The sequence below is a fragment of the Nansenia antarctica genome, assembly GCF_963989245.1.
Source record: "Nansenia antarctica genome assembly, chromosome: 11".
NCBI classification, from domain to species: Eukaryota; Metazoa; Chordata; class Actinopteri; order Argentiniformes; family Microstomatidae; genus Nansenia; species Nansenia antarctica.
Genome location: NC_137681.1, coordinates 16,053,369 through 16,067,623, shown reverse-complemented (window position 1 = coordinate 16,067,623; position 14,255 = coordinate 16,053,369).

The following is a 14,255-nucleotide window of genomic DNA, read 5'->3' as shown; positions in this document are numbered from 1 at the left end:
TTGTTTTGTACCCAAACTGTGTGTTTCATGCTAAGCCTATACCGTAGCTGCCTGAGTGTGCACAACAGACTTATCATTCCATGTGCACACATCTGATCAATAAATGTACTTTGAGGCAAGTTGGAAATGTAATTTGAATGAGGTGCTGTGGGCTGAGGTGTAGCCTACAACATAAGCCTGGTCATTTCAGATGTCTTAACTTGTTATAATGCAGTTTGATCAACCAAGGACAGGAATGGATACCAATCAATTATTTCAATAGGGACAGCTGTGGAGTTGTCAAACATTGGGCTCATATAAGCCTATGATGAGTCTGTTTAATAAAAGTTTTTAAAACACATTAAACAAGCAACGATTTATTAAAGCAATAAAGGAGTTCGTGGAATAAAACGTGCTCCGTTCATAACAGCTGTTTTGTGTTTCCTCAGATCATGCACCAGGTCATGTTGTGGCCGGCTTAATTATGCCTAATGTTATATTTATAATCACTGCATTTTTCACTGTGGAGATTGTACATTAGTGCATTGCAATAATTACGATTTCTGAGAATAAACAGATCAGAGTGTCGGAGTCCTATGAACCTACATTTTGGGGGGGCAAAACAATACCATTATACATTCAAGGAATAAAGGAGTAGCTTTCAGAAATAAAACTTTGCTCCATTTAGAACAGCTGTCTTGTGTTTTCCCTTTATTTATTACCTTATTGTATTTTTTTTTTTATTGCTTACCTTACTTATTTACTCTATTCTATAACACTACAAAATTGTTAACTATGCTAACAACAAAACAACAGGCTACCGTAGAAACTATAGCTATACATCCTTTCATCACCATCCAACATCAGTCTGTGCTTCCTTGCTTTTTTTTTTTTTGTGGCCCCCTCTAGTGGTTGTGGCCCTAAGTGACCGCATAGACTGCTTATGCCGCGGGCCGGCCCTGATTGGATGTAATAAAATCAATTCTGATTCTGATTCCCAGATGACTAGTGTATGTTGGGGCCTACTGTATGCTGCTTAACTATCATCAACCTAATATAATCCATAGACTGAAGACCCATCTCATTCTCTTCAGGCTACACCTTAACTGTCCCTTAACTATGAGTGCATTGCAATAATTAAGATTTCAGAGAATAAACAAATCACGTATTGTCTGATTCCGAATGTACCTACATTTATTGTGTGCAACACAATGCCAATATATATTCAGCTACACATTGAATAATAATCACTAAGAATTAAAATATCACCTAGCGTAAATAACGATGCCTCATATTGGCACGGATGTACAAATATTGAATAGCATATCGATGTGGTCAATGAGGCGGAAGGAGAAGTCAGGAGATGGTGGAGCCTTTGGCTGCCCTCTATACTCTTGTCTTCTTGGTGTTGGGTTGGTGATGGCAGCTCTTCTCCAGCTTCTACTCTTAGGTCCTGTTAGAGAAAATGTCCTCAAGCAAAGGTCCGGAACATCATAATGTCTAGCTTGCGTTATGATTCAGTGCCATATATATACTGTATATTAAAGTACAATTAAATAATATTTCAGCAATATTTATTGTACATTTTCACATTGAACTGGAGGGATTATAAATAATAAGTACTCCAATAATACATAAATGTTTAATTTCAAGTAAAATAAGGGCTGCATTTAAATGTAAAGATACATAAGAGAGCTTTCGAAAAATGTGCATCTTAAAGTAAAGTGCTTAATTTGAGAAAAATGAAATAAAAAGTGTAGGTTGAGTTTCCCTTTCTCTTCTATTTTGCTAGCACATCCTGGGTTAATATTTAGGTTTTCTTTGTGGCTGATGATGCTGCTTGATTTTTTCACAAAACTCTTGTTTCCCCTCAAGTAAGGTCTCAGCTACCACCCTCATGCACTCAGAGAATAGGAAATGTTAGAATAGGTATAGCATAGCATAGAGTACAGCACAGTGTTTTATTTGTATAGTATAGTATAGTGGATAGTGTACATAGCCTTTATTTATGTAAACCAGCTCTTTTCCCTTCTTGTTTTTAAATTTTTTTTCTCCTAGCACCAGGGGAGCCACCCCTCCCAAATTTCGTTGTTTGGTACCTGTACTATATCAATGACAATAAAGACCATTCATTCATTCATTCATTCATTCATTCATTTGGCCCGACCCACACACAGACAGGAGCAGCTGTAGTCCGCTTCCCTGTACTCTGTGTTAGGAACTGTCCTATTTGTTTCCCCCCGCTTTGTTATAACATCACAACATTCTGATAGAACATCGACATGCTACACAGTCAATTCCCCAGTGTTAAATATGCAGTGTAAAAATACATTGACTCTTTCCAAGTTATTACAACAACAGCTAGAGTAATATTCCCTCCAGTGTTGGTGATAATTCAAGGAGTTAATTGACACGGTGTTAGACGTACTCTGGAAAGCCCCGCCCATCATTTGTCAATCAGTCCACGTGGTTTCTTCAATCAGTCCCACGTGGTTTCTTCAATCAGTTCCAGGTGGTTTCTTCAGTCCCGTGGTTTCTTCAGTCCCGTGGTTTCTTCAAGCTGATCAGAGTGTGCACCCAGCGCCATTTCACTGAATGCCATTGTTGAGTCACGTCGAACAACTGCGGTAAGTGTCTCCTAATCATCTATTAATTAAACGGATTATACTTTGGCATTTCAATAGAAGCAGCGTTTTAGAATAACTTTATATTGTTGTTCACCATACACTCCAGCTGATCTTATATCTTAAAATACTGGTTTCCAAAGGGCTAACGTCACCGACCATGTGCGAGTGTTCACATGAAGATAATTAAGGCAAGTTAGCTAACGTCTAACTAGACAATGTCAGTAGAGGTGAAGTTAGCGTTCTTAACAGAGTGTAGAGGGGTGGTTGTGTTGTCTTTTTTGTAATGTCTCTCGATTCCAGTAAAATACGTTAACAACGTGCAGTGTGGGGAGTTGGCTAACATAGCTAATATTAGCTTGAATGGCTAGTTTACTTAACATGTGCGCGGGGAGTCCTACAACGATTAGCGTTAGCATCATCACAGAAGATGTAAGGTAATGCTAACATAGACTTAATTAATTTCTTTCTTTAAATCAGTTACTGCGTAATAGGTTTATTTTTTGGCTAGTTGATGAAACTATGGTAAATGTGGGGGTTAAGTCACTGTTAAATTAGACGTGCATTACTTATCTTAATGTTAAAGTTACTCGCACATTTAAGCATGGTCAGTGACGTTAGCACTTTGGAATCCTGTATTTGAAGACATAAGAGACCCAAGTAGAGACACTTGAGTTGTAAAATCATTTCATGTGCTGGCTGGCACCTTCAGCAAGATGACATGATTCAACATAGGTAGAATTAAACCTGGCTGACTATTTCTGCAAAATAGCTCATCATTTGTCACCTTTTCTTATACTCCAATACATACTCAAATTGATTATCCACCTCACAAAAGTTGGCCTTGCTGCAGGGCAGTTCTGAGCATGCATGAGATTGTTATACATTTGTGTTTATTGTAATAATGAGCATATGGACTTTTCATTTGATTCCTTGTGATTTATTGACCCAAATAATTAAAAAAACTGTCTAGACAAAATTGACCCAATAATTTAATACTTGAATATTAAGAGTAGTTTTGGACTTTGCGTGATGCCTGAGTGATTTCTTTCCCCAGACGTTTCTTTATATGTCTATTCACTGTTTGAATAAAGTTTGTTTAAAGGAATGGTAACAAATCAAATCCTACTTTTCAAGGACTTTCCAGGGAATCATAAGCCCTGTCCGGACGGCATATAAATTACCTGAGGACCTCGGTAATATATGTTTTACCTGGGGTAATTAGGTCATTTTTATCCCGTCCGGACCGACCATGTCAGTGATTTACTCCGGGGACCCCAGTAATTATTCAGGCTGGAATTACCTACTGTTTTTCAGCAAACCCTGAGGTCCTCTGATAATTATATTACCGTCCGGATTGACATGTCAGTATTTGGTACACATTGCATGATTTTGCACGCGATATTAATACTAAAATTTACCGTTTTGACCGGGGTATGAGATCTAAGGTATTAGGTGAGCTCTGTGCAAACAATGGATGTGGATGACATTATTGACTCCCTTGAATCTCCACTATCAGATAACCAAACCACCTAAAAGGTTAATCGACGACGATGTAAGTGACGATGGACTGATTTCTTCTTCTGAACCAGTTCTAGCGAATTTACCTAACATTAGCTTGTAAACTGTGCAGTTTGTATGGTCTGGATCTAGCACTCTATAAATCACGGTGTCTGACAACACACAGGGATGAAGTTAGGGGTGGGAATCGCAAGGTAACTCACGTATTGATAACCGTACAATATTTTGCCGATAATCTATACATTGTAAAAGACAATTCATCAACGATACATCACAATATCTGTTAACTGGTATTTCATAACGTAGTTCCAGTGTTAGCAGCATTCGGCAGAAACCTTAGTTTTCCACAACACTACAGGCGAAGGTCCTTGCAAATAAACCCAGATAGACTTGGTAATAGTCGGAGCCCTCGGGGAGGGAAGCCTTGTTTTGAAATATAATCGTTCCAGACTTTAGATGTCATATCTGTTTTTCCCCGCTTTGCGCCATTTCAGCCATTCATCTTCTTAATTTTGATAACATCACAACATTCTGATAGAACATCGACATGCTAGAAACACATAACTACACATAATTAGATGATCACACAGCCCCAAACGCGAACACATCCCAAAACGAACGTATTTACAAAAAAGTCTCCCTTACCAGTAGCCTATGACAAAGGAGAATAGTAAATCCAATCCACAAATTATGAGTATTTTGTGATCGTTAAACCGCTGTTTATTATCGAGTGGGTACTTTAAAACGTAAAGTTTTGTGTTATGAAAAAAAAGAGTCTGCGAGTGGTTTCGGCTGCGTTCGTAAAATCGCTCTGGAAATCTGATCAACAGTCATGGAATGCCTCTTGTCCAATCAAATTACTACACGTGCGTTGTGTTGTGGGTCTGACAAAACATCCGGCGGGAACAGCTTCTTCTTCTTCTGTGATGTTAAATGGCAGCTTGCACCCGAAACGCAAACATGCATGGAGATGTTTTATTCCATCCGGATCGGTCATTAAAATCACTGGGGTCCTAGGGTAAAACAAATATTACCGAGGTCCTCAGGTAATTTATATGCCATCCGGACAGGGCTAAAGTGTCCCACAGAAGTTGCTCAGGTAATGCAGCTATTCCAGGATCTGTTTTACTTTTTATTTTATTTTTTTATTTTTTTACAGTGTACAACGAGTATGTGTACAGTGTGTAGTAAGACATTTGTTTTACTTCCTTTGAGTCGAAAATAATGCCAGTGTATTCAATAAATAACATTTATAGAATTCAGTATTCTGTGAACCAATGAATGATAGGAGAATTGTATGACGTGCGCAGTGATACTCAGGGTGAGAAGCCCTACAAATAACCTGATACAGTTTGTCTCGCAGACAGTTGAGAGTTGAAAGAAGTCAAGTCTATGTAAGTACATCTAAGGCGTTCTGTGAGGAAATAGAGCTAACTACACGATGTTTATGACCTTACATGCTGCCAGATAATCACTGTCAAAGTAATTAAAGAATATAAGCTTTTAATTGAGCCACACGAGATGGTTTCAAGTCCAGTTGCCTGTTGTGATTTTAGCGAGCTAGTTTAGACAGGCCGCCTGTTCTAACGCAATGTTTACATTTTCAATAATATTAGCCAGTTAGTAATTAATAAATCTAAAGCAATGAATTTTAACTGTAGACTACAGAAGCAAAGATGACTCCATTAGCTAATTTGTGAACTACAAAGTGGTTGTTAGTTAGCTAGCTAAGTCTTGTCTCTTGCCTCGTGCAGCACTTTGCGCCAGTATGTGGTCACGACTGTGGTCACAGGTTCGAACCCCGGCTGGCTACATGTCGAGGTGTCATGGGCAAGACACTGAACCCCAAATTGCTCCCAATGAGCAGGTCAGCACCTTGCATGGTAGCTTGCCACCATTGGTGTATGAATGGGTGAATGAGAGGCCATTGTAAAGCGCTATGGAATAAGGCGCTTTAAGTCAGTCCATTTACCATTTAGATTAACCGTTGACGAGAAATGTAACCGGTTATTCTTATTGATTGATTTGATTAATTTAGTAAAATAACATTGGCAGATGGTGGTGGGTTGATAAAACCAGAGGTGTAAGTTTGATAATAATAAAATTTGACTTTCTGCTGGGTTTTTCCCTAACTGAAAAAGGGTCTTAGATGGGGGTCAGGGGAGAGTTATGGCTGCTAGGGGGGTTTTAGGACGGCTTTTAAGGCCCATTCCCGATTCCCTTCCCTACGGCTCGTTTTGGAGTGCTGCTCACTTTGGAGCCAAAGCCTCTGAACAGAGCCACAAGGTGTAGGTAGGTAGTGGTTGAAATATTTCCCAATTAAATGGAACAACCCTTCAAGACCCTGATGGGTCATCAGTAGTGTCATAGAAAAACATTGACGTTAGTGATTCATTCATAATTTAAGTTTTACACTATCAATCGATCAAACACGTCAAATCAAGTCATCAAATAACAAATAACAATACTTCATTATCAGACCATGACAGAATAACAGTGCTCTGTAGGCTATCAACTGTGCTCCTACCGTGCCAGTCTGCACTGATATAGGACAACCGTGCAACAACTTTGTGGCTTTAGTTAAATTCGGGTGTCATATGCCATCAAAGGGGGGAAATACGACATGGAAATATGTCAAAATGCATGACTATCATGCCCAAATCAGCCGTAAAATATGTAACATTAGGTAGATAACGTTAGTAGACACGGAGCGCAGTTTTAGTTTAATAAGTGCAATAGCGTCATATGCCATCAAAGGGGGGAAATGCGACATGAAATGTTAAAATGCACCACTATCATGCACAAAACATGTAACGTCAGATAGATAACATTAGACACAGAGCGCAGATTTATTTTTATGGAGTTCTAGAATCCGATATGACAGGAACGCTGGAGAAACAGCCGCTGTCCATGTTATTAGTCAGCTACATGATATAACCCATCAATAATATGGCATAATAACAACTGTTCGGATTAGATTGCGTGTTTTGGTTCAAGAAGTGCCATAGCTATAGCTTCATGCCATCGAAGGGGCGACATATGCGACATGGAAAAATGGTTGTGCTTGTTATAAAGAAAAGGTCTATAATACATTGAAAGGACATTAAACTAAGATAATAATATGGTTATAATTTTTCAAATCTTTATTAACAAGTAATTACAGAGAAACTAATAACATTTGTGGTTGTCTTCCACATTGCCTAGAGCAAAATCTGATTTCTGATGATTCGCAAGGCATCCTGGGAGGTAGGGCCATGGCTCTGAATGTAGTCTTGTCATGAACAATCTCCAAACAGAGCCATACTCTAAATGAAAACAAGAATTGGGACACCCCTACACGTGAACGTTCAAAACTGAGCCGAAGGGGTGTAATGGGATTGGCCCTAAATGCTCGATTCTGGTGGCTCGTAATGAATACTGGACATTAATCACAGACAATTTGATTGCCATTAAGTTGGCTGGTATACAGGCTATATGGTTTTACATCCATACTATAGAATTACTGAAACTGAATCATAACCCATCCCTGCGTACTCCCTGCCGTTTGAAGTCCTCCTTACTACCGTACTTTTCATAATGCACTTCCAACTTTTGTTTACACTTATGTGAATCTGCCTTTTTATTAGGGACATTTTCAGAAATGTCTTAAATAAATACGCTTCTGTCCTTGCTAGTTTGTAAGCTTTGGGTTGCCATGGAAATGAGAGCATGACTGACATGATGGAAGTTTATCAAACTTGCTACTAAAGGTCTATAATTAGTATGAGTCCTGAGCTATTCTTTTTCTCCCTCTGCTCTACAGGAAGAGCTCAGACGAGGCTGATCTGGTTCCGGCCCGTGAGGCAAACACTCGCTGTCCTCAGGTGGTCTTATCCTTCTATGAGGAGAGGCTCACCTGGCACTCCTGTCCTAAGGATGAGTCACAGTAGCACCCCATCACCTGACAAATGTCCCTGTGGCCCTGTTCCTGCCATGTTTTTCTCTAGATTACTACATAAGTCTGCTGCTTTTGAGAAGACCTCCAATATGAGGCAGTCTTATTTTTTAAATTCAGTTTCCAAATGTTTGTGTTGTAAGTCTTGTTCTGCTAGCTCTCTTGTTCTGCTAGCTGTCTTGTTCTGCTAGCTCTCTTGTTCTGCTAGCTCTCTTGTTCTGCTAGCTCCCTACTTCTGCTAGCTCTCTTGTTCTGCTAGCTGTCTTGTTCTGCTAGCTGTCTTGTTCTGCTAGCTCTCTTGTTCTGCTAGCTCTCTTGTTCTGCTAGCTCTCTTGTTCTGATCTGATTGTTAAACCTAAGAATGAAAGTTATGGTTTGTGGAAATGCAAATAAAAAGACAAACAGAAAGAGATTGTCAGGTTGATTTATTTTCCAATGAGGAATAGGTTTAACACCCAATGTGACATATATGTATTTCAGATCTTTGCCACTAGGGGGTGGTATTTAGAAAACAATGTCAGATGTGTTCTATATGTGGTCTATTTAATCTGTTTTATATCCCCCATAATTTTTCTTGAAAGAGAAATGGATCCGGGTTCTTATGGGTTAAACATGATCATGTTTATTAAGACCCAGCAGAAGCCAACCAAATAAACATATGTTTATAGCCACTCTTCAGTCCTAAGCAATGGGAGGAACTAAACGAAATGATATGGGAAGGGAATTATAAAAGTGACGTTGTTTGATATCTCAGGGTATCCGCGGTGTCTTGAAAAGTATTAAAAGTTGATAAATCAATTTTGGGAAAATCAAGACCCTTAATAAGTATTAAAAAGTCTTATCACGATTTTATGAGGTCTTGAATTTTTTGGGTATTTTTCTGAATTAGACTCTGTCCAAAGAGTTTGAGTCCTAAAAACGTTTAGTAAAAGTTCGTGAATTTATTAGTGTTATTAAAAAACAAAGATGAACCGGAAATTCTGTTGTATTGAATGTACAGTATGTGTTGAATACAACAGTTATTGAACAGTGTTGTATAATACATACATTACAACATCGTATCTGGTAGCCTACTGGACTGGGTTGCACCAATATGGCGTAAGTCATTACTAAATGCAGGCATTTAGTAGTTACTAAACCCCTAGTTGTTACTAGCTAGTTTCAAACTAGTTGTTTACTCATTTCGGTTGCACCACGCCAATCTTAGCTAGTGAATACTCCGTTTTGGTAACTGTTTTTTGTTTCTCTACTGTAATATAACCAGGTACATTAATAATAATAATTCATAATCATTTCAATTTACAATACAAATACAACAATTGGGGATCCCTCAAAAAAAATGTGGGCGCGCTGCGCGCAACCACCAAGCCCTCATTCTGGCCCAGGAAAAACCCTGGTATGTACTGTATAACATGATAGCCATCTATGAGCAATGCACTGTATATAAGATGATGATCAAGGGTCTTTCTGCTGCTGACCAAGGGGCTGAGTCCTGTTGATGGGGCCCATTTTTCTTTTAGAGTCTGTAGGCTACTGTATTTGTTTATTAAGATTTCATAATTAAGCAATATCACACGAGAGGGAGTGTGTTATACTGAATATCAGCACGGCTGTGATTCGGTCATAGGTACGAGGCCGCAGGCCGAGTACCGAAGACAATCACAGCCGTGCTGATATTCAGTATAACACAAGACCTTGAGTGTGATATTGCTTTTATACAACAGTTCTACAGCGCAGATTTATTAGCTAACAGTAATAAGTGACAACAGATTATGATTTGTTTGTTTATTTAATCATTTATTTTGGCTCCGTCAAGAAAAAATAGTTCCGCAACGGGAAGCGAAGTTTCCCACAGAAGTGGGGAAAAAAACGTCAGATCAGATACATAAACGGGTTATTTTGATAAACTGGACACATTTTGTGAATATATATGGTTACTTTCTCGCCTGAAAACATATTAAAACTTCATAAAATGACATATTAACACTTGTAGAGCCAAATTACAGCTTTTAGCCAATGGCGGCCCAAATTGAGGATTTAAAAACGGAGGGTTTTGCTTTGCTTGCTGATTGGCTATAATGTTCTTCTTCTATGTTTTATGTGACAATGTCTTTTTAGTAACAACTTGCGCATTACTAAGTATTTACTAGCTAAGATTGACAAACGATTGGCGTGGTGCAACCGAAATTAGTAAACAACTAGTTTGAAACTAGCTAGTAACTACTAGGGGTTTAGTAACCACTAAATGCCTACATTTAGTAATGACTTACGCCAAATTGGTGCAACCCAGGCCAGAACACAAACTAGCATACTTTGTATCGTGGCTAGCTACTTTGTATCGTAATGTAGTCTAATTAACGGTCATTTAATAGAACACCTGTGCGGCGGAGTGATACATATAGTTTAAAGTCTCAGTGCTGTTATACTATATATCGTAACTCATGGAATGCCTCTTGTCCAATCAAATTACTTGGTCGGAACTAACTGTTGTATAAAGTCTGTTATATCCTGTAGTCCTTGCCACAAGCCTCTGGTGTTAGACTGCTGGAGTTGTAATTCCAGCTTCTCACTGTAGAGGTGTTTTGCCTCCTTCACTGCTCTGCGGACATTGTATGCGGCGGCTTCTATAATCGTCCATGTTGCCGGTTTCAAGGCCCGTGTTGTAGGTAGCGGTGTCTTCAGAGCGTCGCGGATAGTTTTATCCACCCACGGCTTCTGATTGGGGAACGTCCTGTTGGAAGTTTTCGGGACTACATTGTCCGCTAGTGTACATGTAATCAGTAGTATGCAAGTAGTCAAATAATATATATATATATTATTTTTGTAGTGTGCATGTGGTTGGTTTGGCGGAGACAGTCTGTTGTTTTCTTCTAGTGCATTTATGAAAGTCAGAGACCTAAAATGCTCTGAAGTTCAAAAATGCAAATCAAAATTAGTGAAACACTTAAACGAAGATCTCAAAACCCACTTTGAGAAAATTAAAAAACAATGCAACAAACTATGCAATCAGGTAATTACCATGACCAAATCTGCTAAGAAAAAATACCTCGATAACAAAATCGAAGAAAACTTAAACAAACCACGTGACCTTTGGAAGCTACTTAATAGCCAACTAGGTTGCAGTCAAAAACTCAAAACCAGGTCTACAAACATCAGCATAAAATCTGGAGATTCTCTCTTTACAGACAAGCTGGATGTGGCTTAAACACTTTCTTTACAACCATAGCCACTAAATTAGTTAACAATCTACCACCCCACTCAGGGCGTTATGGTGTAGAGCACATCCGTGCGTTCTACAATAAACTGGGTGTACGCAAAGATGATTTTAAACTCTCCATGGTGTCAAACGATGAGGTGTTTAAAAAACTGGGCGCTCTACACTCAGAAAAGGCCACGGGCCATGACAATATTCCAGCCAGATTTCTAAAAGACTCAGCTGCCTCCATTACCCCAATCATCACCCACATAATAAACCTCTCCATCAAACAGGGACACGTCCCCCTTGACTTTAAAATAGCAAGGGTAACCCCACTGTATAAAAAAGGAAGCAAATTAGACCCAGGCAACTACCGACCTGTTTCTATTCTTAATTCCATCTCGAAACTTATGGAAAAAATTGTTTATGAACAGGTTGATAGGTACCTTACCGAAAAAAATCAGGATTCAGAACATCCCATTCCACTGACACATGCCTTCTCTATTTGAACGACCACATCAACCATGAGGTGGACTCGGGCAAGTACTGCGGCATGGTCATGCTGGACCTCCAGAAGGCCTTCGACACAGTAGATCACCTAGATAAACTGAAAGCAATTGGGTTCGATAGAACATCGGTGAGCTGGATGCAATCCTACTTAGAGGGGAGGGAACAGGTGGTTAGTATGAACGGAACACTGTCCCCCCCCCTCCCAGTGACCTGCGGCGTTCCACAAGGAAGCATATTGGGACCTTTACTGTTCCTAATATATGTGAATGACATGTCATCAGCATGTGATTGCAATTTGTTCCTGTTCGCGGATGACTCGGCTCTGCTGGTCTCTGACAGGGACATATTGCAGGTGGAAAAAGCGCTAAGCACTGAACTGAGTAGAATCTGCATCTGGCTAGCTGACAATAAACTATCAATACACCTAGGTAAAACTGAAACCATCCTATACGGATCCCCATCTAAACTCAGAAAGGCTGTATATTACAAAATAAAAGTGGGTAACATTACTATCACAAGAAAAGAGGATATTACATACCTGGGCTCCATCTTAGAGGCAAATCTTTCCGGAGATAAAATGGCAGCAAAAGTAATCAAAAAAGTTAACCATAGAACTAGATTCTTGTACAGGATATCCTCACTTGTCAGTAAAAACACACTGAGGACCCTATCAGGAGCTCTCATTCAATGTCACTTCGACTATGCCGTAACATCATGGTACTATAGAACCACAAAGGCCCAAAAAACAAGACTCCAGACAGCCCAAAATAAACTGGTTAGGCTTCTGCTAGGCCTCAACCCTAGGACACATCTAACCGCTGCTCATTTTTTGAGCCTTGATTGGCTACGAGTAGTTGACAGAGTGCAGCAGCTTGCACTGGGCCTGGTCTTCAAGATACGCTACACCACAAAGACACCCAAGTACCTGTCAACATACTTCCAAAAAGTGAACAACGTCCACACATACAATACCAGAGGAAGCTCCACGAACCACGTTCAACCGCGTTGCACCACAAACAAGGGGTTAAACTCGTTTGCAAACTATGCAGTAAAAATGTGGAACGCCCTTCCTATAATCTTAAAGGAGTGCAAAACACTGCCCACCTTCAAAACCACTCTCAAAAAACATTTACAGGAGGCTGCAATCCGTAACTGGACCCTCTAAATCAAAAATCTAATTAAAAGACTACACCCCCACCAGGACTACCCTCTATATATTCTTGTGGTTTTGTTGTTATGTCTCCCACACCCCCCCCCCCCCCCCCCACCCGAAAGACCCTCGGCACATACTAGTTGTTTTGTCCCACCCCCCTACCTGGTCTACACTCTGAGCAAACGCAATGTTATTATGTCGCCCCCCCCGCCTAAATCTACTGGTGTTTTTGTACCCCCCCCCCCACCATGACCACACACTGTACATACTTGTTGTTTTGTCCCCCTGCCCGAACTACCCACTGTACATACTTTGTGTTTTGTCCCCCGCCCCCACCTGTGGTGTATGTCCCCACCTGTCCTACCCGCTGTACATACCTTATGTTTTGTTGTATTGTTCTTCCCATGTTGGATGTATGTTTATCTTGTAGAAAGTACTAGTTACTTGTCTGTATTATCTTGTAGATAGTACTAGTTTTTTTTGTCTGTCTTACATGTAACGATGAATTGAGAATCAAGGACCCCAATTGAAATAAGCCAGTGGCTTTCTTGGGTTTTTATCCTGTTAGTTGACCTTGTATGTAATATGTACTTTCATGTACCTACTTCTGCAAATCTTCTAATAAAGTTTTCAATCAATCAATCAATCATTTCTCCAGGAGCCTGATTGTTTGGGGGAATAGCTAGCTAGCTTGCTTACTTAACTAGCTTACTTAGTTACTTATCAAATGTACATTTGGGACAGTAAGAGGTCAGTCAAATGACTGGCATGCTGCTAGATGATAAGTAAATAAGTAAACTAGAATTGAAACAAAGTAGTATCCCGTTATGGAATTATATTTATCACTACTTTGGCTGATGTGATGTGGGTGTGTTTGCTACATCAGTTAACTAGCCAACTCGGTAACATTAGCTGAGTGAATTTCTCGTCAAATTGCATACAGGAATGCTAGTGTCAGCATAGCAAAACTGGCATCATCGTGTTTGAAAGATCTGAATACATCGCCAGGATACATTTTGACACCCTTACACTATTTGGCATGACACTACCATTGAGACAGAACGCTATAAAAGACACAGCTTGGACATCACACTTGCCATCTTCACAATGGTGGTCTTTCACACCATCCAGACGTGGTCAGAACTTTTGAGATACAGCATTATAATTAAATGTCTATATTCCCGAGCATAGAGATTGAACCACATACATCATAACAACAACAACAACAACAACATCATCATCATCATCATCAATATAGATAAATAAAAAGTAAAACAAAAGCAGTCAGTATAAACAACTATACATAATATAGCAAGTTTTTAAAAAGATGGGTTTTGA